Source organism: Hippocampus guttulatus, chromosome 2 (genome assembly GCF_054856545.1).
Source record: "Hippocampus guttulatus isolate MCC_2025c chromosome 2, RoL_Hgut_1.0, whole genome shotgun sequence".
NCBI classification, from domain to species: Eukaryota; Metazoa; Chordata; class Actinopteri; order Syngnathiformes; family Syngnathidae; genus Hippocampus; species Hippocampus guttulatus.
Genome location: NC_141262.1, coordinates 892,952 through 919,167, shown reverse-complemented (window position 1 = coordinate 919,167; position 26,216 = coordinate 892,952).

Below are 26,216 nucleotides of genomic sequence, written 5' to 3'. Positions count from 1 at the left end.
TGAATGTATCTTAATAGGAATGAGTTGTGTATTCAAATTAGTGCCCATTTAGGTGTCAGGGGGACATCCTGAACAAAGTTCATGTTGAAGTGTGTGTATAAGTCCTTTGGTTTAGGCGTGACACTCAATTTGAGTTTTTATTCCTTTAAATGCATTTTCAGCCCGAGCTGAGCACGTTTTGTGAGTTTGAATGTATCTTCATAGGAATGAGTTGTGTAGTCAAATTAATGCTCATATAGGCTTCAGGATGACCTCCTGAACAAAATACATGTTGAAGTATGTGCATAAGTCCTTTGGTTTAGGCGTGACACTCAATTTGAGTTTTTATAGCTTTAAATGCATTTTCAGCCCGAGCTGAGCACGTTTTGAGAGTTTGAATGTATCTTCATAGGAATGAGTTGTGTGGTCAAATTAATGCTCATATGGGCTTCAGGAGGTAATCCTGAACTAAATACATGTTGAAGTGTGTGATAAGTCCTTTTTTAGGCGTGACACTCAATTTGAGTTTTTATTGCTTTAAATGCATTTTCAGCCCGAGCTGAGCACGTTTTGTGAGTTTGAATGTATCTTCATAGGAATGAGTTGTGTAGTCAAATTAATGCTCATATGGGCTTCAGGAAGTCATCCTGAACAAAATACATGTTGAAGTGTGTGCATAAGTCCTTTGGTTTAGGTGTGACACTCAATTTGAGTTTTTATTTCTTTAAATGCATTTTCAGCCCGAGCTGAGCACGTTTTGTGAGTTTGAATGTATCTTCATAGGAATGAGTTGTGTGGTCAAATTAATGCTCATATGGGCTTCAGGAGGTCATCCTGAACAAAATACATGAAGTGTGTGCATAAGTCCTTTTGTTTAGGCGTGACACTCAATTTGAGTTTTTATTGCTTTAAATGCATTTTCAGCCCGAGCTGAGCACGTTTTGTGAGTTTGAATGTATCTTCATAGGAATGAGTTGTGTGGTCAAATTAATGCTCATTTAGGCTTCAGGTGGTCATCCTGAACTAAATACATGTTGAAGTGTGTGCATAAGTCCTTTGGTTTAGGCGTGACACTCAATTTGAGTTTTTATTGCTTTAAATGCATTTTCAGCCCGAGCTGAGCGCGCTTTCTGACTTTGAATGTATCTTCATAGGAATGAGTTGTGTGGTCAAATTAATGCTCATTTAGGCTTCAGGTGGTCATCCTGAACTAAATACATGTTGAAGTGTGTGCATAAGTCCTTTGGTTTAGGCGTGACACTCAATTTGAGTTTTTATTGCTTTAAATGCATTTTCAGCCCGAGCTGAGCGCGCTTTCTGACTTTGAATGTATCTTCATAGGAATGAGTTGTGTGGTCAAATCAATGCTCATATAGGCTTCGGGAGGTCATCCTGAACAAAATACATGTTGAAGTGTGTGCATAAGTCCTTTGGTTCAGGCGTGACACTCAATTTGAGTTTTTATTGCTTTAAATGCATTTTCAGCCCGAGCTGAGCATGTTTTGTGAGTTTGAATGTATCTTCATAGGAATGAGTTGTGTGGTCAACTTAATGTTCATTTAGGCTTCAGGAGGTCATCTTGAACGAAATACATGTTGAAGTGTGTGCATAAATCCTTTGGTTTAGGTGTGACACTCAATTTGAGTTTTTATTGCTTTAAATGCATTTTCAGCCCGAGCTGAGCGCGCTTTCTGACTTTGAATGTATCTTCATAGGAATGAGTTGTGTGGTCAAATTAATGCTCATTTTGGTTTCAGGTGGTCATCCTGAACAAAATACATGTTGAAGTGTGTGCATAAGTCCTTTGGTTTAGGTGTGACACTCAATTTGAGTTTTTATTGCGAAATGCATTTTCAGGCAGAGATGAGCAAGTTTTCTGAGTTTGAAGTATCTTCATAGGAATTAGTTGTGTGGTCAAATTAATGCTAATTTAGGCTTCAGGAGGTCATCCCGAACAAAATACATGTTGAAGTGTGTGCATAAGTCCTTTGGTTTTGGCGTGACACTCAATTTGAGGTTTTATTGCTTTGAATGCATTTTCAGGCCGAGCTGAGCACGTTTTGTGAGTTTGAATGTATCTTGATAGGAATGAGTTGTGTGGTCAAATTAATGCTCATATAGGCTTCAGGATGACCTCCTGAACTAAATTGAAGTGTGTGCATAAGTCCTTTGGTTTAGGCGTGACACTCAATTTGAGTTTTTATTGCTTTAAATGCATTTTCAGCCCGAGCTGAGCGCGCTTTCTGACTTTGAATGTATCTTCATAGGAATGAGTTGTGTGGTCAAATTAATGCTCATATAGGCTTCAGGATGACCTCCTGAACTAAATACATGTTGAAGTGTGCATAAGTCCTTTGGTTTAGGCGTGACACTCAATTTGAGTTTTTATTGCTTTAAATGCATTTTCAGCCCGAGCTGAGCACGTTTTGTGAGTTTGAATGTATCTTCATAGGAATGAGTTGTGTGGTCAAATAAATGCTCATATAGGCTTCAGGATGACGTCCTGAACAAAATACATGTTGAAGTGTGTGCATAAGTCCTTTGGTTTAGGCGTGATACTCAATTTGAGTTTTTATTGCTTTAAATGCATTTTCAGCCCGAGCTGAGCACGTTTTGTGAGTTTGAATGTATCTTGATAGGAATGAGTTGTGTGGTCAAATTAATGCTCATATAGGCTTCAGGATGACCTCCTGAACAAAATACATGTTTGTGCATAAGTCCTTTGGTTTAGGCGTGACACTCAAATTGAGTTTTTATTGCTTTAAATGCATTTTCAGCCCCAGCTGAGCACGTTTTGTGAGTTTGAATGTATCTTCATAGGAATGAGTTGTGTGGTCAAATTAATGCTCATATAGGCTTCAGGATGACCTCCTGAACTAAATACATGTTGAAGTGTGTGCATAAGTCCTTTGGTTTAGGCGTGATACTCAATTTGAGTTTTTATTGCTTTAAATGCATTTTCAGCCCCAGCTGAGCACGTTTTGTGAGTTTGAATGTATCTTGATAGGAATGAGTTATGTGGTCAAATTAATGCTCATATAGGCTTCAGAATGACCTCCTGAACTAAATACATGTTGAAGTGTGTGCATAAGTCCTTTGGTTTAGGCGTGACACTCAATTTGAGTTTTTATTGCTTTAAATGCATTTTCAGCCCGAGCTGAGCGCGCTTTCTGACTTTGAATGTATCTTCATAGGAATGAGTTGTGTGGTCAAATTATTGCTCAAATAGGCTTCAGGAGGTCATCCTGAACAAAATACATGTTGAAGTGTGTGCATAAGTCCTTTGGTTCAGGCGTGACACTCAATTTGAGTTTTTATTGCTTTAAATGCATTTTCAGCCCGAGCTGAGCATGTTTTGTGAGTTTGAATGTATCTTCATAGGAATGAGTTGTGTGGTCAAAAATGCTCATATAGGCTTCAGGATGACCTCCTGAACAAAATAGATGTTAAAGTGTGCGCATAAGTCCTTTGGTTTAGGCGTGACACTCAATTTGAGTTTTTATTGCTTTAAATGCATTTTCAGCCCGAGCTGAGCACGTTTTGTGAGTTTGAATGTATCTTGATAGGAATCAGTTGTGTGGTCAAATTAATGCTAATTTAGGCTTCAGGAGGTCATCCTGAACAAAATACATGTTGAAGTGTGTGCATAAGTCCTTTGGTTTTGGCGTGACACTCAATTTGAGGTTTTATTGCTTTAAATCATTTTCAGCCCGAGCTGAGCGCGCTTTCTGACTTTGAATGTATCTTCATAGGAATGAGTTGTGTGGTCAAATTAATGCTAATTTAGGCTTCAGGAGGTCATCCTGAACAAAATACATGTTAAAGTGTGTGCATAAGTCCTTTGGTTTAGGCGTGACACTCAATTTGAGTTTTTATTGCTTTAAATGCATTTTCAGCCCGAGCTGAGCACGTTTTGTAAGTTTGAATGTATCTTCATAGGAATGAGTTGTGTGGTCAAATTAATGCTAATTTAGGCTTCAGGATGACCTCCTGAACTAAATACATGTTGAAGTGTGTGCATAAGTCCTTTGGTTTAGGCGTGACACTCAATTAGAGTTTTTATTGCTTTAAATGCATTTTCAGCCCGAGCTGAGCACGTTTTGTGAGTTTGAATGTATCTTGATAGGAATCAGTTTTGTGGTCAAATTAATGCTCATATAGGCTTCAGGATGACCTCCTGAACAAAATAGATGTTAAAGTGTGCGCATAAGTCCTTTGGTTTAGGCGTGACACTCAATTTGAGTTTTTATTGCTTTAAATGCATTTTCAGCCCGAGCTGAGCACGTTTTGTGAGTTTGAATGTATCTTCATAGGAATGAGTTATGTGGTCAAATTAATGCTCATATAGGCTTCAGGATGACCTCCTGAACTAAATACATGTTGAAGTGTGTGCATAAATCCTTTGGTTTAGGCGTGACACTCAATTTGAGTTTTTATTGCTTTAAATGTATTTTCAGCCCGAGCTGAGCGCGCTTTCTGACTTTGAATGTATCTTCATAGGAATGAGTTGTATGGTCAAATTAATGATCATTTAGGCTTCAGGTGGTCATCCTGAACAAAATACATGTTAAAGTGTGTGCATAAGTCCTTTGGTTTAGGCGTGACACTCAATTTGAGTTTTTATTGCTTTAAATGCATTTTCAGCCCGAGCTGAGCGCGCTTTCTGACTTTGAATGTATCTTCATAGGAATGAGTTGTCTGGTCAAATTAATTCTCATATGGACTTCAGGAGGTCATCCTGAACAAAATTCATGTTGAAGTGTGTGCATAAGTCCTTTGGTTTAGGCGTGACACTCAATTTGAGGTTTTATTGCTTTGAATGCATTTCAGCCCGAGCTGAGCACGTTTTGTGAATTTGAATGTATCTTGATACAAATGAGTTGTGTGGTCAAATTAATGCTCATACAGGCTTCAGGATGACCTCCTGAACAAAATACATGTTGAAGTGTGTGCATAAGTCCTTTGGTTTAGGCGTGACACTCAATTTGAGTTTTTATTGCTTTAAATGCATTTTCAGCCCGAGCTGAGCACGTTTTGTGAGTTTGAATGTATCTTCATAGGAATGAGTTGTGTGGTCAAATTGATGCTCATATAGGCTTCAGGATGACCTCCTGAACTAAATACATGTTGAAGTGTGTGCATAAGTCCTTTGGTTTAGGCGTGACACTCAATTTGAGTTTTTATTGCTTTAAATGCATTTTCAGCCCGAGCTGAGCGCGCTTTCTGACTTTGAATGTATCTTCATAGGAATGAGTTGTGTAGTCAAATTATTGCTCATTTAGGCTTCAGGAGGTCATCCTGTACAAAATACATGTTGAAGTGTGTGCATAAGTCCTTTGGTTTAGGCGTGACACTCAATTTGAGGTTTTATTGCTTTGAATGCATTTTCAGCCCGAGCTGAGCACGTTTTGTGAGTTTGAATGTATCTTGATACGAATGAGTTGTGTGGTCAAATTAATGCTCATATAGGCTTCAGGATGACCTCCTGAACAAAATACATGTTGAAGTGTGTGCATAAGTCCTTTGGTTTAGGCGTGACACTCAATTTGAGTTTTTATTGCTTTAAATGCATTTTCAGCCCGAGCTGAGCACGTTTTGTGAGTTTGAATGTATCTTCATAGGAATGAGTTGTGTGGTCAAATTAATGCTCATATAGGCTTCAGGATGACCTCCTGAAGTAAATACATGTTGAAGTGTGTGCATAAGTCCTTTGGTTTAGGCGTGACACTCAATTTGAGTTTTTATAACTTTAAATGCATTTTCAGCCCGAGCTGAGCACGTTTTGTGAGTTTGAATGTATCTTCATAAGAATGAGTTATGTGGTCAAATTAATGCTCATATAGGCTTCAGGATGACCTCTTGAACTAAATACATGTTGAAGTGTGTGCATAAGTCCTTTGGTTTAGGCGTGACACTCAATTTGAGTTTTTATTGCTTTAAATGCATTTTCAGCCCGAGCTGAGCACGTTTTGTGAGTTTGAATGTATCTTCATAGGAATGAGTTGTATGGTCAAATCAATGCTCATATAGGCTTCGGGAGGTCATCCTGAACAAAATACATGTTGAAGTGTGTGCATAAGTCCTTTGGTTTAGGTGTGACACTCAATTTGAGTTTTTATTGCTTTAAATGCATTTTCAGCCCGAGCTGAGCACGTTTTGTGAGTGTGAATGTATCTTCATAGGAATGAATTGTGTAGTCAAATTAATGCTCATATGGGCTTCAGGAGGTCATCCTGAACAAAATACATGTTGAAGTGTGTGCATAAGTCCTTTGGTTTAGGTGTGACACTCAATTTGAGTTTTTATTGCATTAAATGCATTTTCAGCCCGAGCTGAGCACGTTTTTTGAGTTTGAATGTATCTTCATAGGAATGAGTTGTGTGGTCAAATTAATGCTCATTTAGGCTTCAGGTGGTCATCCTGAACAAAATACATGTCGAAGTGTGTGCATAAGTCCTTTGGTTTAGGCGTGACACTCAATTTGAGTTTTTATTCCTTGAAATGCATTTTCAGCCCGAGCTGAGCACGTTTTGTGAGTTTGAATGTATCTTCATAGGAATGAGTTTTGTGGTCAAATTAATGCTCATTTAGGCTTCAGGTGGTCATCCTGAACAAAATACATGTTGAAGTGTGTGCATAAGTTCTTTGGTTTAGGCGTGACACTCACTTTGAGTTTTTATTGCTTTAAAATTATTTCAGCCCTCGCTGAGCACGTTTTGTGAGTTTGAATGTATCTTCATAGGAATGAGTTGTGTGGTCAAATGAATGCTAATTTAGGCTTCAGGAGGTCATCTTGAACAAAATATATGTTGAAGTGTGTGCATAAGTCCTTTGGTTTAGGCGTGACACTCAATTTGAGTTTTTATTGCTTTAAATGCATTTTCAGCCCGAGCTGAGTATGTTTTGTGAGTTTGAATGTATCTTCATAGGATTGAGTTGTGTGGTCAACTTAATGTTCATTTAGGCTTCAGGAGGTCATCTTGAACAAAATACATGTTGAAGTGTGTGCATTAGTCCTTTGGTTTAGGTGTGACACTCAATTTGAGTTTTTATTGCTTTAAATGCATTTTCAGCCCGAGCTGAGCACGTTTTGTGAGTGTGAATGTATCTTGATACGAATGAGTTGTGTGGTCAAATTAATGCTCATATGGGCTTCAGGAGGTCATCCTGAACAAAATACATGTTAAGTGTGTGAATAAGTCCTTTGGTTTAGGTGTGACACTCAATTTGAGTTTTATTGCTTTAAATGCATTTTCAGCCCGAGCTGAGCACGTTTTGTGAGTTTGAATGTATCTTCATAGGAATGAGTTGTGTGGTCAAATTAATGCTAATTTAGGCTTCAGGAGGTCATCCTGAACAAAATACATGTTGAAGTGTGTGCATAAGTCCTTTGGTTTTGGCGTGACACTCAATTTGAGGTTTTATTGCTTTGAATGCATTTTCAGCCCGAGCTGAGCACGTTTTGTGAGTTTGAATGTATCTTGATAGGAATGAGTTGTGTGGTCAAATTAATGCTGATATAGGCTTCAGGATGACCTCTTGAACTAAATACATGTTGAAGTGTGTGCATAAGTCCTTTGGTTTAGGTGTGACACTCAATTTGAGTTTTTATTGCTTTAAATGCATTTTCAGCCCGAGCTGAGCACGTTTTGTGAGTTTGAATGTATCTTCATAGGAATGAGTTGTATGGTCAAATCAATGCTCATATAGGCTTCGGGAGGTCATCCTGAACAAAATACATGTTGAAGTGTGTGCATAAGTCCTTTGGTTTAGGCGTGACACTCAATTTGAGTTTTTATTGCTTTAAATGCATTTTCAGCCCGAGCTGAGCACGTTTTGTGAGTTTGAATGTATCTTGATAGGAATGAGTTGTGTGGTCAAATTAATGCTCATATAGGCTTCAGGATGACCTCTTGAACTAAATACATGTTGAAGTGTGTGCATAAGTCCTTTGGTTTAGGCGTGACACTCAATTTGAGTTTTTATTGCTTTAAATGCATTTTCAGCCCGAGCTGAGTATGTTTTGTGAGTTTGAATGTATCTTCATAGGATTGAGTTGTGTGGTCAACTTAATGTTCATTTAGGCTTCAGGAGGTCATCTTGAACAAAATACATGTTGAAGTGTGTGCATTAGTCCTTTGGTTTAGGTGTGACACTCAATTTGAGTTTTTATTGCTTTAAATGCATTTTCAGCCCGAGCTGAGCACGTTTTGTGAGTGTGAATGTATCTTCATAGGAATGAATTGTGTAGTCAAATTAATGCTCATATGGGCTTCAGGAGGTCATCCTGAACAAAATACATGTTGAAGTGTGTGCATAAGTCCTTTGGTTTAGGTGTGACACTCAATTTGAGTTTTTATTGCTTTAAATGCATTTTCAGCCCGAACTGAGCACGTTTTGTGAGTTTGAATGTATCTTCATAGGAATGAGTTGTGTGGTCAAATTAATGCTCATTTAGGCTTCAGGTGGTCATCCTGAACTAAATACATGTTGAAGTGTGTGCATAATCCTTTGGTTTAGGCGTGACACTCAATTTGAGTTTTTATTGCTTTAAGTGCATTTTCAGCCCGAGCTGAGCGCGCTTTCTGACTTTGAATGTATCTTCATAGGAATGAGTTGTATGGTCAAATCAATGCTCATATAGGCTTCGGGAGGTCATCCTGAACAAATTACATGTTGAAGTGTGTGCATAAGTCCTTTGGTTTAGGCGTCACACTCAATTTGAGGTTTTATTGCTTTGAATGCATTTTCTGCCCGAGCTGACCACGTTTTGTGAGTTTGAATGTATCTTGATATGAATGAGTTGTGTGGTCAAATTATTGTTCATATGGGCTTCAGGAGGTCATCCTGAACAAAATACATGTTAAGTGTGTGAATAAGTCCTTTGGTTTAGGTGTGACACTCAATTTGAGTTTTATTGCTTTAAATGCATTTTCAGCCCGAGCTGAGCACGTTTTGTGAGTTTGAATGTATCTTCATAGGAATGAGTTGTGTGGTCAAATTAATGCTAATTTAGGCTTCAGGAGGTCATCCTGAACAAAATACATGTTGAAGTGTGTGCATAAGTCCTTTGGTTTTGGCGTGACACTCAATTTGAGGTTTTATTGCTTTGAATGCATTTTCAGCCCGAGCTGAGCACGTTTTGTGAGTTTGAATGTATCTTGATAGGAATGAGTTGTGTGGTCAAATTAATGCTGATATAGGCTTCAGGATGACCTCTTGAACTAAATACATGTTGAAGTGTGTGCATAAGTCCTTTGGTTTAGGCGTGACACTCAATTTGAGTTTTTATTGCTTTAAATGCATTTTCAGCCCGAGCTGAGCACGTTTTGTGAGTTTGAATGTATCTTCATAGGAATGAGTTGTATGGTCAAATCAATGCTCATATAGGCTTCGGGAGGTCATCCTGAACAAAATACATGTTGAAGTGTGTGCATAAGTCCTTTGGTTTAGGCGTCACACTCAATTTGAGGTTTTATTGCTTTGAATGCATTTTCTGCCCGAGCTGACCACGTTTTGTGAGTTTGAATGTATCTTGATACGAATGAGTTGTGTGGTCAAATTAATGCTCATATAGGCTTCAGGATGACCTCCTGAACTAAATACATGTTGAAGTGTGTGCATAAGTCCTTTGGTTTAGGCGTGACACTCAATTTGAGTTTTTATTGCTTTAAATGCATTTTCAGCCCGAGCTGAGCACGTTTTGTGAGTTTGAATGTATCTTCATAGGAATGAGTTGTATGGTCAAATCAATGCTCATATAGGCTTCGGGAGGTCATCCTGAACAAAATACATGTTGAAGTGTGTGCATAAGTCGTTGGTTTAGGCGTCACACTCAATTTGAGGTTTTATTGCTTTGAATGCATTTTCTGCCCGAGCTGACCACGTTTTGTGAGTTTGAATGTATCTTGATACGAATGAGTTGTGTGGTCAAATTAATGCTCATATAGGCTTCAGGATGACCTCCTGAACTAAATACATGTTGAAGTGTGTGCATAAGTCCTTTGGTTTAGGCGTGACACTCAATTTGAGTTTTTATTGCTTTAAATGCATTTTCAGCCCGAGCTGAGCACGTTTTGTGAGTTTGAATGTATCTTGATAGGAATGGGTTGTGTGGTCAAATTAATGCTCATATAGGCTTCAGGATGACCTCCTGAACTAAATACATGTTGAAGTGTGTGCATAAGTACTTTGGTTTAGGCGTGACACTCAATTTGAGTTTTTATTGCTTTAAATGCATTTTCAGCCCGAGCTGAGCACGTTTTGTGAGTTTGAATGTATCTTGATAGGAATGAGTTGTGTGGTCAAATTAATGCTCATATGGGCTTCAGGAGGTCATCCTGAACAAAATACATGTTGAAGTGTGTGCATAAGTCCTTTGGTTTAGGTGTGACACTCAATTTGAGTTTTTATTGCATTAAATGCATTTTCAGCCCGAGCTGAGCACGCTTTTTGAGTTTGAATGTATCTTCATAGGAATGAGTTGTGTGGTCAAATTAATGCTCATTTAGGCTTCAGGTGGTCATCCTGAACAAAATACATGTTGAAGTGTGTGCATAAATCCTTTGGTTTAGGCGTGACACTCAATTTGAGTTTTTATTGCTTTAAATGCATTTTCAGCCCGAGCTGAGCACGTTTTTTGAGTTTGAATGTATCTTCATAGGAATGAGTTGTGTGGTCAAATCAATGCTCATATAGGCTTCGGGAGGTCATCCTGAACAAAATACATGTCGAAGTGTGTGCATAAGTCCTTTGGTTTAGGCGTGACACTCAATTTGAGTTTTTATTCCTTTAAATGCATTTTCAGCCCGAGCTGAGGACGTTTTGTGAGTTTGAATGTATCTTCATAGGAATGAGTTGTGTGGTCAAATTAATGCTCATATAGGCTTCAGGATGACCTCCTGAACTAAATACATGTTGAAGTGTGTGCATAAGTTCTTTGGTTTAGGCGTGACACTCACTTTGAGTTTTTATTGCTTTAAAATTATTTCAGCCCGAGCTGAGCACGTTTTGTAAGTTTGAATGTATCTTCATTGGAATGAGTTGTGTGGTCAAATGAATGCTCATTTAGGCCTCAGGAGGTCATTTTGAACAAAATATATGTTGAAGTGTGTGCATAAGTCCTTTGGTTTAGGCGTGACACTCAATTTGAGTTTTTATTGCTTTAAATGCATTTTCAGCCCGAGCTGAGCATGTTTTGTGAGTTTGAATGTATCTTCATAGGAATGAGTTGTGTGGTCAACTTAATGTTCATTTAGGCTTCAGGAGGTCATCTTGAACGAAATACATGTTGAAGTGTGTGCATAAATCCTTTGGTTTAGGTGTGACACTCAATTTGAGTTTTTATTGCTTTAAATGCATTTTCAGCCCGAGCTGAGCACGTTTTGTGAGTGTGAATGTATCTTCATAGGAATGAATTGTGTAGTCAAATTAATGCTCATATGGGCTTCAGGAGGTCATCCTGAACAAAATACATGTTGAAGTGTGTGCATAAGTCCTTTGGTTTAGGTGTGACACTCAATTTGAGTTTTTATTGCATTAAATGCATTTTCAGCCCGAGCTGAGCACGTTTTGTGAGTTTGAATGTATCTTCATAGGAATGAGCTGTGTGGTCAAATTAATGCTCATTTAGGCTTCGGGAGGACATCCTGAACTAAGTACATGTTGAAGTGTGTGCATAAGTCTTTTGGTTTATGCGTGACACTCAATTTGAGTTTTTATTGCTTTAAATGCATTTTCAGCCCGAGCTGAGCATGTTTTGTGAGTTTGAATGTATCTTCATAGGAATGAGTTGTGTGGTCAACTTAATGTTCATTTAGGCTTCAGGAGGTCATCTTGAACAAAATACATGTTGAAGTGTGTGCATAAATCCTTTGGTTTAGGTGTGACACTCAATTTGAGTTTTTATTGCTTTAAATGCATTTTCAGCCCGAGCTGAGCACGTTTTGTGAGTGTGAATGTATCTTCATAGGAATGAATTGTGTAGTCAAATTAATGCTCATATGGGCTTCAGGAGGTCATCCTGAACAAAATACATGTTGAAGTGTGTGCATAAGTCCTTTGGTTTAGGTGTGACACTCAATTTGAGTTTTTATTGCATTAAATGCATTTTCAGCCCGAGCTGAGCACGTTTTGTGAGTTTGAATGTATCTTCATAGGAATGAGCTGTGTGGTCAAATTAATGCTCATTTAGGCTTCAGGAGGACATCCTGAACTAAGTACATGTTGAAGTGTGTGCATAAGTCCTTTGGTTTGGGCGTGACACTCAATTTGAGTTTTTATTGCTTTAAATGCATTTTCAGCCCGAGCTGAGCGCGCTTTCTGACTTTGAATGTATCTTCATAGGAATGAGTTGTCTGGTCAAATTAATTCTCATATGGACTTCAGGAGGTCATCCTGAACAAAATTCATGTTGAAGTGTGTGCATAAGTCCTTTGGTTTAGGCGTGACACTCAATTTGAGGTTTTATTGCTTTGAATGCATTTTCAGCCCGAGCTGAGCACGTTTTGTGAGTTTGAATGTATCTTGATACGAATGAGTTGTGTGGTCAAATTAATGCTCATATAGGCTTCAGGATGACCTCCTGAACAAAATACATGTTGAAGTGTGTGCATAAGTCCTTTGGTTTAGGCGTGACACTCAATTTGAGTTTTTATTGCTTTAAATGCATTTTCAGCCCGAGCTGAGCACGTTTTGTGAGTTTGAATGTATCTTCATAGGAATGAGTTGTGTGGTCAAATTGATGCTCATTTACGCTTCAGGATGACCTCCTGAACTAAATACATGTTGAAGTGTGTGCATAAGTCCTTTGGTTTAGGCGTGACACTCAATTTGAGTTTTTATTGCTTTAAATGCATTTTCAGCCCGAGCTGAGCGCGCTTTCTGACTTTGAATGTATCTTCATAGGAATGAGTTGTGTAGTCAAATTATTGCTCATTTAGGCTTCAGGAGGTCATCCTGTACAAAATACATGTTGAAGTGTGTGCATAAGTCCTTTGGTTTAGGCGTGACACTCAATTTGAGGTTTTATTGCTTTGAATGCATTTTCAGCCCGAGCTGAGCACGTTTTGTGAGTTTGAATGTATCTTGATACGAATGAGTTGTGTGGTCAAATTAATGCTCATATAGGCTTCAGGATGACCTCCTGAACAAAATACATGTTGAAGTGTGTGCATAAGTCCTTTGGTTTAGGCGTGACACTCAATTTGAGTTTTTATTGCTTTAAATGCATTTTCAGCCCGAGCTGAGCACGTTTTGTGAGTTTGAATGTATCTTCATAGGAATGAGTTGTGTGGTCAAATTAATGCTCATATAGGCTTCAGGATGACCTCCTGAAGTAAATACATGTTGAAGTGTGTGCATAAGTCCTTTGGTTTAGGCGTGACACTCAATTTGAGTTTTTATAACTTTAAATGCATTTTCAGCCCGAGCTGAGCACGTTTTGTGAGTTTGAATGTATCTTCATAAGAATGAGTTATGTGGTCAAATTAATGCTCATATAGGCTTCAGGATGACCTCTTGAACTAAATACATGTTGAAGTGTGTGCATAAGTCCTTTGGTTTAGGCGTGACACTCAATTTGAGTTTTTATTGCTTTAAATGCATTTTCAGCCCGAGCTGAGCACGTTTTGTGAGTTTGAATGTATCTTCATAGGAATGAGTTGTATGGTCAAATCAATGCTCATATAGGCTTCGGGAGGTCATCCTGAACAAAATACATGTTGAAGTGTGTGCATAAGTCCTTTGGTTTAGGTGTGACACTCAATTTGAGTTTTTATTGCTTTAAATGCATTTTCAGCCCGAGCTGAGCACGTTTTGTGAGTGTGAATGTATCTTCATAGGAATGAATTGTGTAGTCAAATTAATGCTCATATGGGCTTCAGGAGGTCATCCTGAACAAAATACATGTTGAAGTGTGTGCATAAGTCCTTTGGTTTAGGTGTGACACTCAATTTGAGTTTTTATTGCATTAAATGCATTTTCAGCCCGAGCTGAGCACGTTTTTTGAGTTTGAATGTATCTTCATAGGAATGAGTTGTGTGGTCAAATTAATGCTCATTTAGGCTTCAGGTGGTCATCCTGAACAAAATACATGTCGAAGTGTGTGCATAAGTCCTTTGGTTTAGGCGTGACACTCAATTTGAGTTTTTATTCCTTGAAATGCATTTTCAGCCCGAGCTGAGCACGTTTTGTGAGTTTGAATGTATCTTCATAGGAATGAGTTTTGTGGTCAAATTAATGCTCATTTAGGCTTCAGGTGGTCATCCTGAACAAAATACATGTTGAAGTGTGTGCATAAGTTCTTTGGTTTAGGCGTGACACTCACTTTGAGTTTTTATTGCTTTAAAATTATTTCAGCCCTCGCTGAGCACGTTTTGTGAGTTTGAATGTATCTTCATAGGAATGAGTTGTGTGGTCAAATGAATGCTAATTTAGGCTTCAGGAGGTCATCTTGAACAAAATATATGTTGAAGTGTGTGCATAAGTCCTTTGGTTTAGGCGTGACACTCAATTTGAGTTTTTATTGCTTTAAATGCATTTTCAGCCCGAGCTGAGTATGTTTTGTGAGTTTGAATGTATCTTCATAGGAATGAATTGTGTAGTCAAATTAATGCTCATATGGGCTTCAGGAGGTCATCCTGAACAAAATACATGTTGAAGTGTGTGCATAAGTCCTTTGGTTTAGGTGTGACACTCAATTTGAGTTTTTATTGCTTTAAATGCATTTTCAGCCCGAACTGAGCACGTTTTGTGAGTTTGAATGTATCTTCATAGGAATGAGTTGTGTGGTCAAATTAATGCTCATTTAGGCTTCAGGTGGTCATCCTGAACTAAATACATGTTGAAGTGTGTGCATAATCCTTTGGTTTAGGCGTGACACTCAATTTGAGTTTTTATTGCTTTAAATGCATTTTCAGCCCGAGCTGAGCGCGCTTTCTGACTTTGAATGTATCTTCATAGGAATGAGTTGTATGGTCAAATCAATGCTCATATAGGCTTCGGGAGGTCATCCTGAACAAAATACATGTTGAAGTGTGTGCATAAGTCCTTTGGTTTAGGCGTCACACTCAATTTGAGGTTTTATTGCTTTGAATGCATTTTCTGCCCGAGCTGACCACGTTTTGTGAGTTTGAATGTATCTTGATACGAATGAGTTGTGTGGTCAAATTAATGCTCATATGGGCTTCAGGAGGTCATCCTGAACAAAATACATGTTAAGTGTGTGAATAAGTCCCTTGGTTTAGGTGTGACACTCAATTTGAGTTTTATTGCTTTAAATGCATTTTCAGCCCGAGCTGAGCACGTTTTGTGAGTTTGAATGTATCTTCATAGGAATGAGTTGTGTGGTCAAATTAATGCTAATTTAGGCTTCAGGAGGTCATCCTGAACAAAATACATGTTGAAGTGTGTGCATAAGTCCTTTGGTTTTGGCGTGACACTCAATTTGAGGTTTTATTGCTTTGAATGCATTTTCAGCCCGAGCTGAGCACGTTTTGTGAGTTTGAATGTATCTTGATAGGAATGAGTTGTGTGGTCAAATTAATGCTGATATAGGCTTCAGGATGACCTCTTGAACTAAATACATGTTGAAGTGTGTGCATAAGTCCTTTGGTTTAGGCGTGACACTCAATTTGAGTTTTTATTGCTTTAAATGCATTTTCAGCCCGAGCTGAGCACGTTTTGTGAGTTTGAATGTATCTTCATAGGAATGAGTTGTATGGTCAAATCAATGCTCATATAGGCTTCGGGAGGTCATCTTGAACAAAATACATGTTGAAGTGTGTGCATTAGTCCTTTGGTTTAGGTGTGACACTCAATTTGAGTTTTTTTTGCTTTAAATGCATTTTCAGCCCGAGCTGAGCACGTTTTGTGAGTGTGAATGTATCTTCATAGGAATGAATTGTGTAGTCAAATTAATGCTCATATGGGCTTCAGGAGGTCATCCTGAACAAAATACATGTTGAAGTGTGTGCATAATCCTTTGGTTTAGGCGTGACACTCAATTTGAGTTTTTATTGCTTTAAATGCATTTTCAGCCCGAGCTGAGCGCGCTTTCTGACTTTGAATGTATCTTCATAGGAATGAGTTGTATGGTCAAATCAATGCTCATATAGGCTTCGGGAGGTCATCCTGAACAAAATACATGTTGAAGTGTGTGCATAAGTCCTTTGGTTTAGGCGTCACACTCAATTTGAGGTTTTATTGCTTTGAATGCATTTTCTGCCCGAGCTGACCACGTTTTGTGAGTTTGAATGTATCTTGATACGAATGAGTTGTGTGGTCAAATTAATGCTCATATGGGCTTCAGGAGGTCATCCTGAACAAAATACATGTTAAGTGTGTGAATAAGTCCCTTGGTTTAGGTGTGACACTCAATTTGAGTTTTATTGCTTTAAATGCATTTTCAGCCCGAGCTGAGCACGTTTTGTGAGTTTGAATGTATCTTCATAGGAATGAGTTGTGTGGTCAAATTAATGCTAATTTAGGCTTCAGGAGGTCATCCTGAACAAAATACATGTTGAAGTGTGTGCATAAGTCCTTTGGTTTTGGCGTGACACTCAATTTGAGGTTTTATTGCTTTGAATGCATTTTCAGCCCGAGCTGAGCACGTTTTGTGAGTTTGAATGTATCTTGATAGGAATGAGTTGTGTGGTCAAATTAATGCTGATATAGGCTTCAGGATGACCTCTTGAACTAAATACATGTTGAAGTGTGTGCATAAGTCCTTTGGTTTAGGCGTGACACTCAATTTGAGTTTTTATTGCTTTAAATGCATTTTCAGCCCGAGCTGAGCACGTTTTGTGAGTTTGAATGTATCTTCATAGGAATGAGTTGTATGGTCAAATCAATGCTCATATAGGCTTCGGGAGGTCATCCTGAACAAAATACATGTTGAAGTGTGTGCATAAGTCCTTTGGTTTAGGCGTCACACTCAATTTGAGGTTTTATTGCTTTGAATGCATTTTCTGCCCGAGCTGACCACGTTTTGTGAGTTTGAATGTATCTTGATACGAATGAGTTGTGTGGTCAAATTAATGCTCATATGGGCTTCAGGAGGTCATCCTGAACAAAATACATGTTAAGTGTGTGAATAAGTCCTTTGGTTTAGGCGTGACACTCAATTTGAGTTTTTATTGCTTTAAATGCATTTTCAGCCCGAGCTGAGCACGTTTTGTGAGTTTGAATGTATCTTGATAGGAATGGGTTGTGTGGTCAAATTAATGCTCATATAGGCTTCAGGATGACCTCCTGAACTAAATACATGTTGAAGTGTGTGCATAAGTACTTTGGTTTAGGCGTGACACTCAATTTGAGTTTTTATAACTTTAAATGCATTTTCAGCCCGAGCTGAGCACGTTTTGTGAGTTTGAATGTATCTTCATAAGAATGAGTTATGTGGTCAAATTAATGCTCATATAGGCTTCAGGATGAACTCTTGAACTAAATACATGTTGAAGTGTGTGCATAAGTCCTTTGGTTTAGGCGTGACACTCAATTTGAGTTTTTATTGCTTTAAATGCATTTTCAGCCCGAGGTGAGCACGTTTTTTGAGTTTGAATGTATCTTCATAGGAATGAGTTGTGTGGTCAAATCAATGCTCATATAGGCTTCGGGAGGTCATCCTGAACAAAATACATGTTGAAGTGTGTGCATAAGTCCTTTGGTTTAGGCGTGACACTCAATTTGAGTTTTTATAACTTTAAATGCATTTTCAGCCCGAGCTGAGCACGTTTTGTGAGTTTGAATGTATCTTCATAAGAATGAGTTATGTGGTCAAATTAATGCTCATATAGGCTTCAGGATGACCTCTTGAACTAAATACATGTTGAAGTGTGTGCATAAGTCCTTTGGTTTAGGCGTGACACTCAATTTGAGTTTTTATTGCTTTAAATGCATTTTCAGCCCGAGCTGAGCACGTTTTGTGAGTTTGAATGTATCTTCATAGGAATGAGTTGTATGGTCAAATCAATGCTCATATAGGCTTCGGGAGGTCATCCTGAACAAAATACATGTTGAAGTGTGTGCATAAGTCCTTTGGTTTAGGTGTGACACTCAATTTGAGTTTTTATGGCTTTAAATGCATTTTCAGCCCGAGCTGAGCACGTTTTGTGAGTGTGAATGTATCTTCATAGGAATGAATTGTGTAGTCAAATTAATGCTCATTTAGGCTTCAGGTGGTCATCCTGAACAAAATACATGTTGAAGTGTGTGCATAAATCCTTTGGTTTAGGCGTGACACTCAATTTGAGTTTTTATTGCTTTAAATGCATTTTCAGCCCGAGCTGAGCACGTTTTTTGAGTTTGAATGTATCTTCATAGGAATGAGTTGTGTGGTCAAATCAATGCTCATATAGGCTTCGGGAGGTCATCCTGAACAAAATACATGTTGAAGTGTGTGCATAAGTCCTTTGGTTTAGGTGTGACACTCAATTTGAGTTTTTATTCCTTTAAATGCATTTTCAGCCCGACCTGAGGACGTTTTGTGAATTTGAATGTATCTTCATAGGAATGAGTTGTGTGGTCAAATTAATGCTCATATAGGCTTCAGGATGACCTCCTGAACTAAATACATGTTGAAGTGTGTGCATAAGTTCTTTGGTTTAGGCGTGACACTCACTTTGAGTTTTTATTGCTTTAAAATTATTTCAGCCTGAGCTGAGCACGTTTTGTGAGTTTGAATGTATCTTCGTAGGAATGAGTTGTGTGGTCAAATGAATGCTCATTTAGGCTTCAGGAGGTCATTTTGAACAAAATATATGTTGAAGTGTGTGCATAAGTCCTTTGGTTTAGGCGTGACACTCAATTTGAGTTTTTATTGCTTTAAATGCATTTTCAGCCCGAGCTGAGCATGTTTTGTGAGTTTGAATGTATCTTCATAGGAATGAGTTGTGTGGTCAACTTAATGTTCATTTAGGCTTCAGGAGGTCATCTTGAACAAAATACATGTTGAAGTGTGTGCATAAATCCTTTGGTTTAGGTGTGACACTCAATTTGAGTTTTTATTGCTTTAAATGCATTTTCAGCCCGAGCTGAGCACGTTTTGTGAGTGTGAATGTATCTTCATAGGAATGAATTGTGTAGTCAAATTAATGCTCATATGGGCTTCAGGAGGTCATCCTGAACAAAATACATGTTGAAGTGTGTGCATAAGTCCTTTGGTTTAGGTGTGACACTCAATTTGAGTTTTTATTGCATTAAATGCATTTTCAGCCCGAGCTGAGCACGTTTTGTGAGTTTGAATGTATCTTCATAGGAATGAGTTGTGTGGTCAAATTAATGCTCATTTAGGCTTCAGGAGGACATCCTGAACTAAGTACATGTTGAAGTGTGTGCATAAGTCCTTTGGTTTGGGCGTGACACTCAATTTGAGTTATTATTGCTTTAAATGCATTTTCAGCCCGAGCTGAGCGCGCTTTCTGACTTTGAATGTATCTTCATAGGAATGAGTTGTCTGGTCAAATTAATGCTCATTTAGGCTTCAGGTGGTCATCCTGAACTAAATACATGTTGAAGTGTGTGCATAATCCTTTGGTTTAGGCGTGATACTCAATTTGAGTTTTTATTGCTTTAAATGCATTTTCAGCCCGAGCTGAGCGCGCTTTCTGACTTTGAATGTATCTTCATAGGAATGAGTTGTGTGGTCAAATTAATGCTCATATGGGCTTCAGGAGGTCATCCTGAACAAAATACATGTTAAGTGTGTGAATAAGTCCTTTGGTTTAGGTGTGACACTCAATTTGAGTTTTATTGCTTTAAATGCATTTTCAGCCCGAGCTGAGCACGTTTTGTGAGTTTGAATGTATCTTCATAGGAATGAGTTGTGTGGTCAAATTAATGCTCATTTAGGCTTCAGGTGGTCATCCTGAACTAAATACATGTTGAAGTGTGTGCATAAGTCCTTTGGTTTAGGCGTGACACTCAATTTGAGTTTTTATTGCTTTAAATGCATTTTCAGCCCGAGCTGAGCACGTTTTGTAAGTTTGAATGTATCTTCATAGGAATGAGTTGTGTAGTCAAATTAATGCTCATATGGGCTTCAGGAGGTCATCCTGAACAAAATACATGTTGAAGTGTGTGCATAAGTTCTTTGGTTTAGGCGTGACACTCACTTTGAGTTTTTATTGCTTTAAAATTATTTCAGCCCGAGCTGAGCACGTTTTGTGAGTTTGAATGTATCTTCATAGGAATGAGTTGTGTGGTCAACTTAATGTTCATTTAGGCTTCAGGAGGTCATCTTGAACAAAATACATGTTGAAGTGTGTGCATAAATCCTTTGGTTTAGGTGTGACACTCAATTTGAGTTTTTATTGCTTTAAATGCATTTTCAGCCCGAGCTGAGCACGTTTTGTGAGTGTGAATGTATCTTCATAGGAATGAATTATGTAGTCAAATTAATGCTCATATGGGCTTCAGGAGGTCATCCTGAACAAAATACATGTTGAAGTGTGTGCATAAGTCCTTTGGTTTAGGCGTGACACTCAATTTGAGGTTTTATTGCTTTGAATGCATTTTCAGCCCGAGCTGAGCACGTGTTGTGAGTTTGAATGTATCTTGATAGGAATGAGTTGTGTATTCAAATTAGTGCCCATTTAGGTGTCAGGGGGACATCCTGAACAAAATGCATGTTGAAGTGTGTGTATAAGTCCTTTGGTTTAGGCGTGACACTCAATTTGAGTTTTTATTCCTTTAAATGCATTTTCAGCCCGAGCTGAGCACGTTTTGTGAGTTTGAATGTATCTTCATAGGAATGAGTTTTGTGGTCAAATTAATGCTCATATTGGCTTCAGGAAGTCATCCTGAACAAAATACATGTTGAAGTGTGTGCATAAGTCCTTTGGTTTAGGTGTGACACTCAATTTGAGTTTTTATTGCTTTAAAATTATTTCAGCCCGAGCTGAGCACGTTTTGTGAGTTTGAATGTATCTTCATAGGAATGAGTTTTGTGGTCAAATTAATGCTCATTTAGGCTTCAGGTGGTCATCCTGAACAAAATACATGTTGAAGTGTGTGCATAAGTTCTTTGGTTTAGGCGTGACACTCACTTTGAGTTTTTATTGCTTTAAAATTATTTCAGCCCGAGCTGAGCACGTTTTGTGAGTTTGAATGTATCTTCATAGGAATGAGTTGTGTGGTCAACTTAATGTTCATTTAGGCTTCAGGAGGTCATCTTGAACAAAATACATGTTGAAGTGTGTGCATAAATCCTTTGATTTAGGTGTGACACTCAATTTGAGTTTTTATTGCTTTAAATGCATTTTCAGCCCGAGCTGAGCACGTTTTGTGAGTGTGAATGTATCTTCATAGGAATGAATTGTGTAGTCAAATTAATGCTCATATGGGCTTCAGGAGGTCATCCTGAACAAAATACATGTTGAAGTGTGTGCATAAGTCCTTTGGTTTAGGTGTGACACTCAATTTGAGTTTTTATTGCATTAAATGCATTTTCAGCCCGAGCTGAGCACGTTTTGTGAGTTTGAATGTATCTTCATAGGAATGAGCTGTGTGGTCAAAAATGCTCATATAGGCTTCAGGATGACCTCCTGAACAAAATAGATGTTAAAGTGTGCGCATAAGTCCTTTGGTTTAGGCGTGACACTCAATTTGAGTTTTTATTGCTTTAAATGCATTTTCAGCCCGAGCTGAGCACGTTTTGTGAGTTTGAATGTATCTTGATAGGAATCAGTTGTGTGGTCAAATTAATGCTAATTTAGGCTTCAGGAGGTCATCCTGAACAAAATACATGTTGAAGTGTGTGCATAAGTCCTTTGGTTTTGGCGTGACACTCAATTTGAGGTTTTATTGCTTTAAATCATTTTCAGCCCGAGCTGAGCGCGCTTTCTGACTTTGAATGTATCTTCATAGGAATGAGTTGTGTGGTCAAATTAATGCTAATTTAGGCTTCAGGAGGTCATCCTGAACAAAATACATGTTAAAGTGTGTGCATAAGTCCTTTGGTTTAGGCGTGACACTCAATTTGAGTTTTTATTGCTTTAAATGCATTTTCAGCCCGAGCTGAGCACGTTTTGTAAGTTTGAATGTATCTTCATAGGAATGAGTTGTGTGGTCAAATTAATGCTAATTTAGGCTTCAGGATGACCTCCTGAACTAAATACATGTTGAAGTGTGTGCATAAGTCCTTTGGTTTAGGCGTGACACTCAATTTGAGTTTTTATTGCTTTAAATGTATTTTCAGCCCGAGCTGAGCGCGCTTTCTGACTTTGAATGTATCTTCATAGGAATGAGTTGTATGGTCAAATTAATGATCATTTAGGCTTCAGGTGGTCATCCTGAACAAAATACATGTTAAAGTGTGTGCATAAGTCCTTTGGTTTAGGCGTGACACTCAATTTGAGTTTTTATTGCTTTAAATGCATTTTCAGCCCGAGCTGAGCGCGCTTTCTGACTTTGAATGTATCTTCATAGGAATGAGTTGTGTGGTCAAATTAATGCCCATATAGGCTTCAGGATGACCTCCTGAACAAAATACATGTTGAAGTGTGTGCATAAGTCCTTTGGTTTAGGCGTGACACTCAATTTGAGTTTTTATTGCTTTAAATGCATTTTCAGCCCGAGCTGAGCACGTTTTGTGAGTTTGAATGTATCTTCATAGGAATGAGTTGTGTGGTCAAATCAATGCTCATATAGGCTTCGGGAGGTCATCCTGAACAAAATACATGTTGAAGTGTGTGCATAAGTCCTTTGGTTTAGGCGTGACACTCAATTTGAGTTTTTATTGCTTTAAATGCATTTTCAGCCCGAGCTGAGGACGTTTTGTGAGTTTGAATGTATCTTCATAGGAATGAGTTGTGTGGTCAAATTAATGCTCATATAGGCTTCAGGATGACCTCCTGAACTAAATACATGAAGTGTGTGCATAAGTCCTTTGGTTTAGGCGTGACACTCAATTTGAGTTTTTATTGCTTTAAATGCATTTTCAGCCCGAGCTGAGCACGTTTTGTGAGTTTGAATGTATCTTAATAGGAATGAGTTGTGTAGTCAAATTAATGCTCATATAGGCTTCAGGATGACCTCCTGAACAAAATACATGTTGAAGTATGTGCATAAGTCCTTTGGTTTAGGCGTGACACTCAATTTGAGTTTTTATAGCTTTAAATGCATTTTCAGCCCGAGCTGAGCATGTTTTGTGAGTTTGAATGTATCTTCATAGGAATGAGTTGTGTGGTCAACTTAATGTTCATTTAGGCTTCAGGAGGTCATCTTGAACAAAATACATGTTGAAGTGTGTGCATAAATCCTTTGGTTTAGGTGTGACACTCAATTTGAGTTTTTATTGCTTTAAATGCATTTTCAGCCCGAGCTGAGCACGTTTTGTGAGTGTGAATGTATCTTCATAGGAATGAATTGTGTAGTCAAATTAATGCTCATATGGGCTTCAGGAGGTCATCCTGAACAAAATACATGTTGAAATGTGTGCATAAGTCCTTTGGTTTAGGTGTGACACTCAATTTGAGTTTTTATTGCATTAAATGCATTTTCAGCCCGAGCTGAGCACGTTTTGTGAGTTTGAATGTATCTTCATAGGAATGAGCTGTGTGGTCAAAAATGCTCATATAGGCTTCAGGATGACCTCCTGAACAAAATAGATGTTAAAGTGTGCGCATAAGTCCTTTGGTTTAGGCGTGACACTCAATTTGAGTTTTTATTGCTTTAAATGCATTTTCAGCCCGAGCTGAGCACGTTTTGTGAGTTTGAATGTATCTTGATAGGAATCAGTTGTGTGGTCAAATTAATGCTAATTTAGGCTTCAGGAGGTCATCCTGAACAAAATACATGTTGAAGTGTGTGCATAAGTCCTTTGGTTTTGGCGTGACACTCAATTTGAGGTTTTATTGCTTTAAATCATTTTCAGCCCGAGCTGAGCGCGCTTTCTGACTTTGAATGTATCTTCATAGGAATGAGTTGTGTGGTCAAATTAATGCTAATTTAGGCTTCAGGAGGTCATCCTGAACAAAATACATGTTAAAGTGTGTGCATAAGTCCTTTGGTTTAGGCGTGACACTCAATTTGAGTTTTTATTGCTTTAAATGCATTTTCAGCCCGAGCTGAGCACGTTTTGTAAGTTTGAATGTATCTTCATAGGAATGAGTTGTGTGGTCAAATTAATGCTAATTTAGGCTTCAGGATGACCTCCTGAACTAAATACATGTTGAAGTGTGTGCATAAGTCCTTTGGTTTAGGCGTGACACTCAATTTGAGTTTTTATTGCTTTAAATGCATTTTCAGCCCGAGCTGAGCACGTTTTGTGAGTTTGAATGTATCTTGATAGGAATCAGTTTTGTGGTCAAATTAATGCTCATATAGGCTTCAGGATGACCTCCTGAACAAAATAGATGTTAAAGTGTGCGCATAAGTCCTTTGGTTTAGGCGTGACACTCAATTTGAGTTTTTATTGCTTTAAATGCATTTTCAGCCCGAGCTGAGCACGTTTTGTGAGTTTGAATGTATCTTCATAGGAATGAGTTATGTGGTCAAATTAATGCTCATATAGGCTTCAGGATGACCTCCTGAACTAAATACATGTTGAAGTGTGTGCATAAATCCTTTGGTTTAGGCGTGACACTCAATTTGAGTTTTTATTGCTTTAAATGTATTTTCAGCCCGAGCTGAGCGCGCTTTCTGACTTTGAATGTATCTTCATAGGAATGAGTTGTATGGTCAAATTAATGATCATTTAGGCTTCAGGTGGTCATCCTGAACAAAATACATGTTAAAGTGTGTGCATAAGTCCTTTGGTTTAGGCGTGACACTCAATTTGAGTTTTTATTGCTTTAAATGCATTTTCAGCCCAAGCTGAGCGCGCTTTCTGACTTTGAATGTATCTTCATAGGAATGAGTTGTGTGGTCAAATTAATGCTCATATAGGCTTCAGGATGACCTCCTGAACAAAATACATGTTGAAGTGTGTGCATAAGTCCTTTGGTTTAGGCGTGACACTCAATTTGAGTTTTTATTGCTTTAAATGCATTTTCAGCCCGAGCTGAGCACGTTTTTTGAGTTTGAATGTATCTTCATAGGAATGAGTTGTGTGGTCAAATCAATGCTCATATAGGCTTCGGGAGGTCATCCTGAACAAAATACATGTTGAAGTGTGTGCATAAGTCCTTTGGTTTAGGCGTGACACTCAATTTGAGTTTTTATTGCTTTAAATGCATTTTCAGCCCGAGCTGAGGACGTTTTGTGAGTTTGAATGTATCTTCATAGGAATGAGTTGTGTGGTCAAATTAATGCTCATATAGGCTTCAGGATGACCTCCTGAACTAAATACATGAAGTGTGTGCATAAGTCCTTTGGTTTAGGCGTGACACTCAATTTGAGTTTTTATTGCTTTAAATGCATTTTCAGCCCGAGCTGAGCACGTTTTGTGAGTTTGAATGTATCTTAATAGGAATGAGTTGTGTAGTCAAATTAATGCTCATATAGGCTTCAGGATGACCTCCTGAACAAAATACATGTTGAAGTATGTGCATAAGTCCTTTGGTTTAGGCGTGACACTCAATTTGAGTTTTTATAGCTTTAAATGCATTTTCAGCCCGAGCTGAGCACGTTTTGAGAGTTTGAATGTATCTTCATAGGAATGAGTTGTGTGGTCAAATTAATGCTCATATGGGCTTCAGGAGGTAATCCTGAACTAAATACATGTTGAAGTGTGTGATAAGTCCTTTTTTAGGCGTGACACTCAATTTGAGTTTTTATTGCTTTAAATGCATTTTCAGCCCGAGCTGAGCACGTTTTGTGAGTTTGAATGTATCTTCATAGGAATGAGTTGTGTGGTCAAATTAATGCTCATTTAGGCGTCAGGTGGTCATCCTGAACAAAATACATGTTGAAGTGTGTGCATAAGTCCTTTGGTTTAGGTGTGACACTCAATTTGAGTTTTTATTTCTTTAAATGCATTTTCAGCCCGAGCTGAGCACGTTTTGTGAGTTTGAATGTATCTTCATAGGAATGAGTTGTGTGGTCAAATTAATGCTCATATGGGCTTCAGGAGGTCATCCTGAACAAAATACATGAAGTGTGTGCATAAGTCCTTTTGTTTAGGCGTGACACTCAATTTGAGTTTTTATTGCTTTAAATGCATTTTCAGCCCGAGCTGAGCACGTTTTGTGAGTTTGAATGTATCTTCATAGGAATGAGTTGTGTGGTCAAATTAATGCTCATTTAGGCTTCAGGTGGTCATCCTGAACTAAATACATGTTGAAGTGTGTGCATAAGTC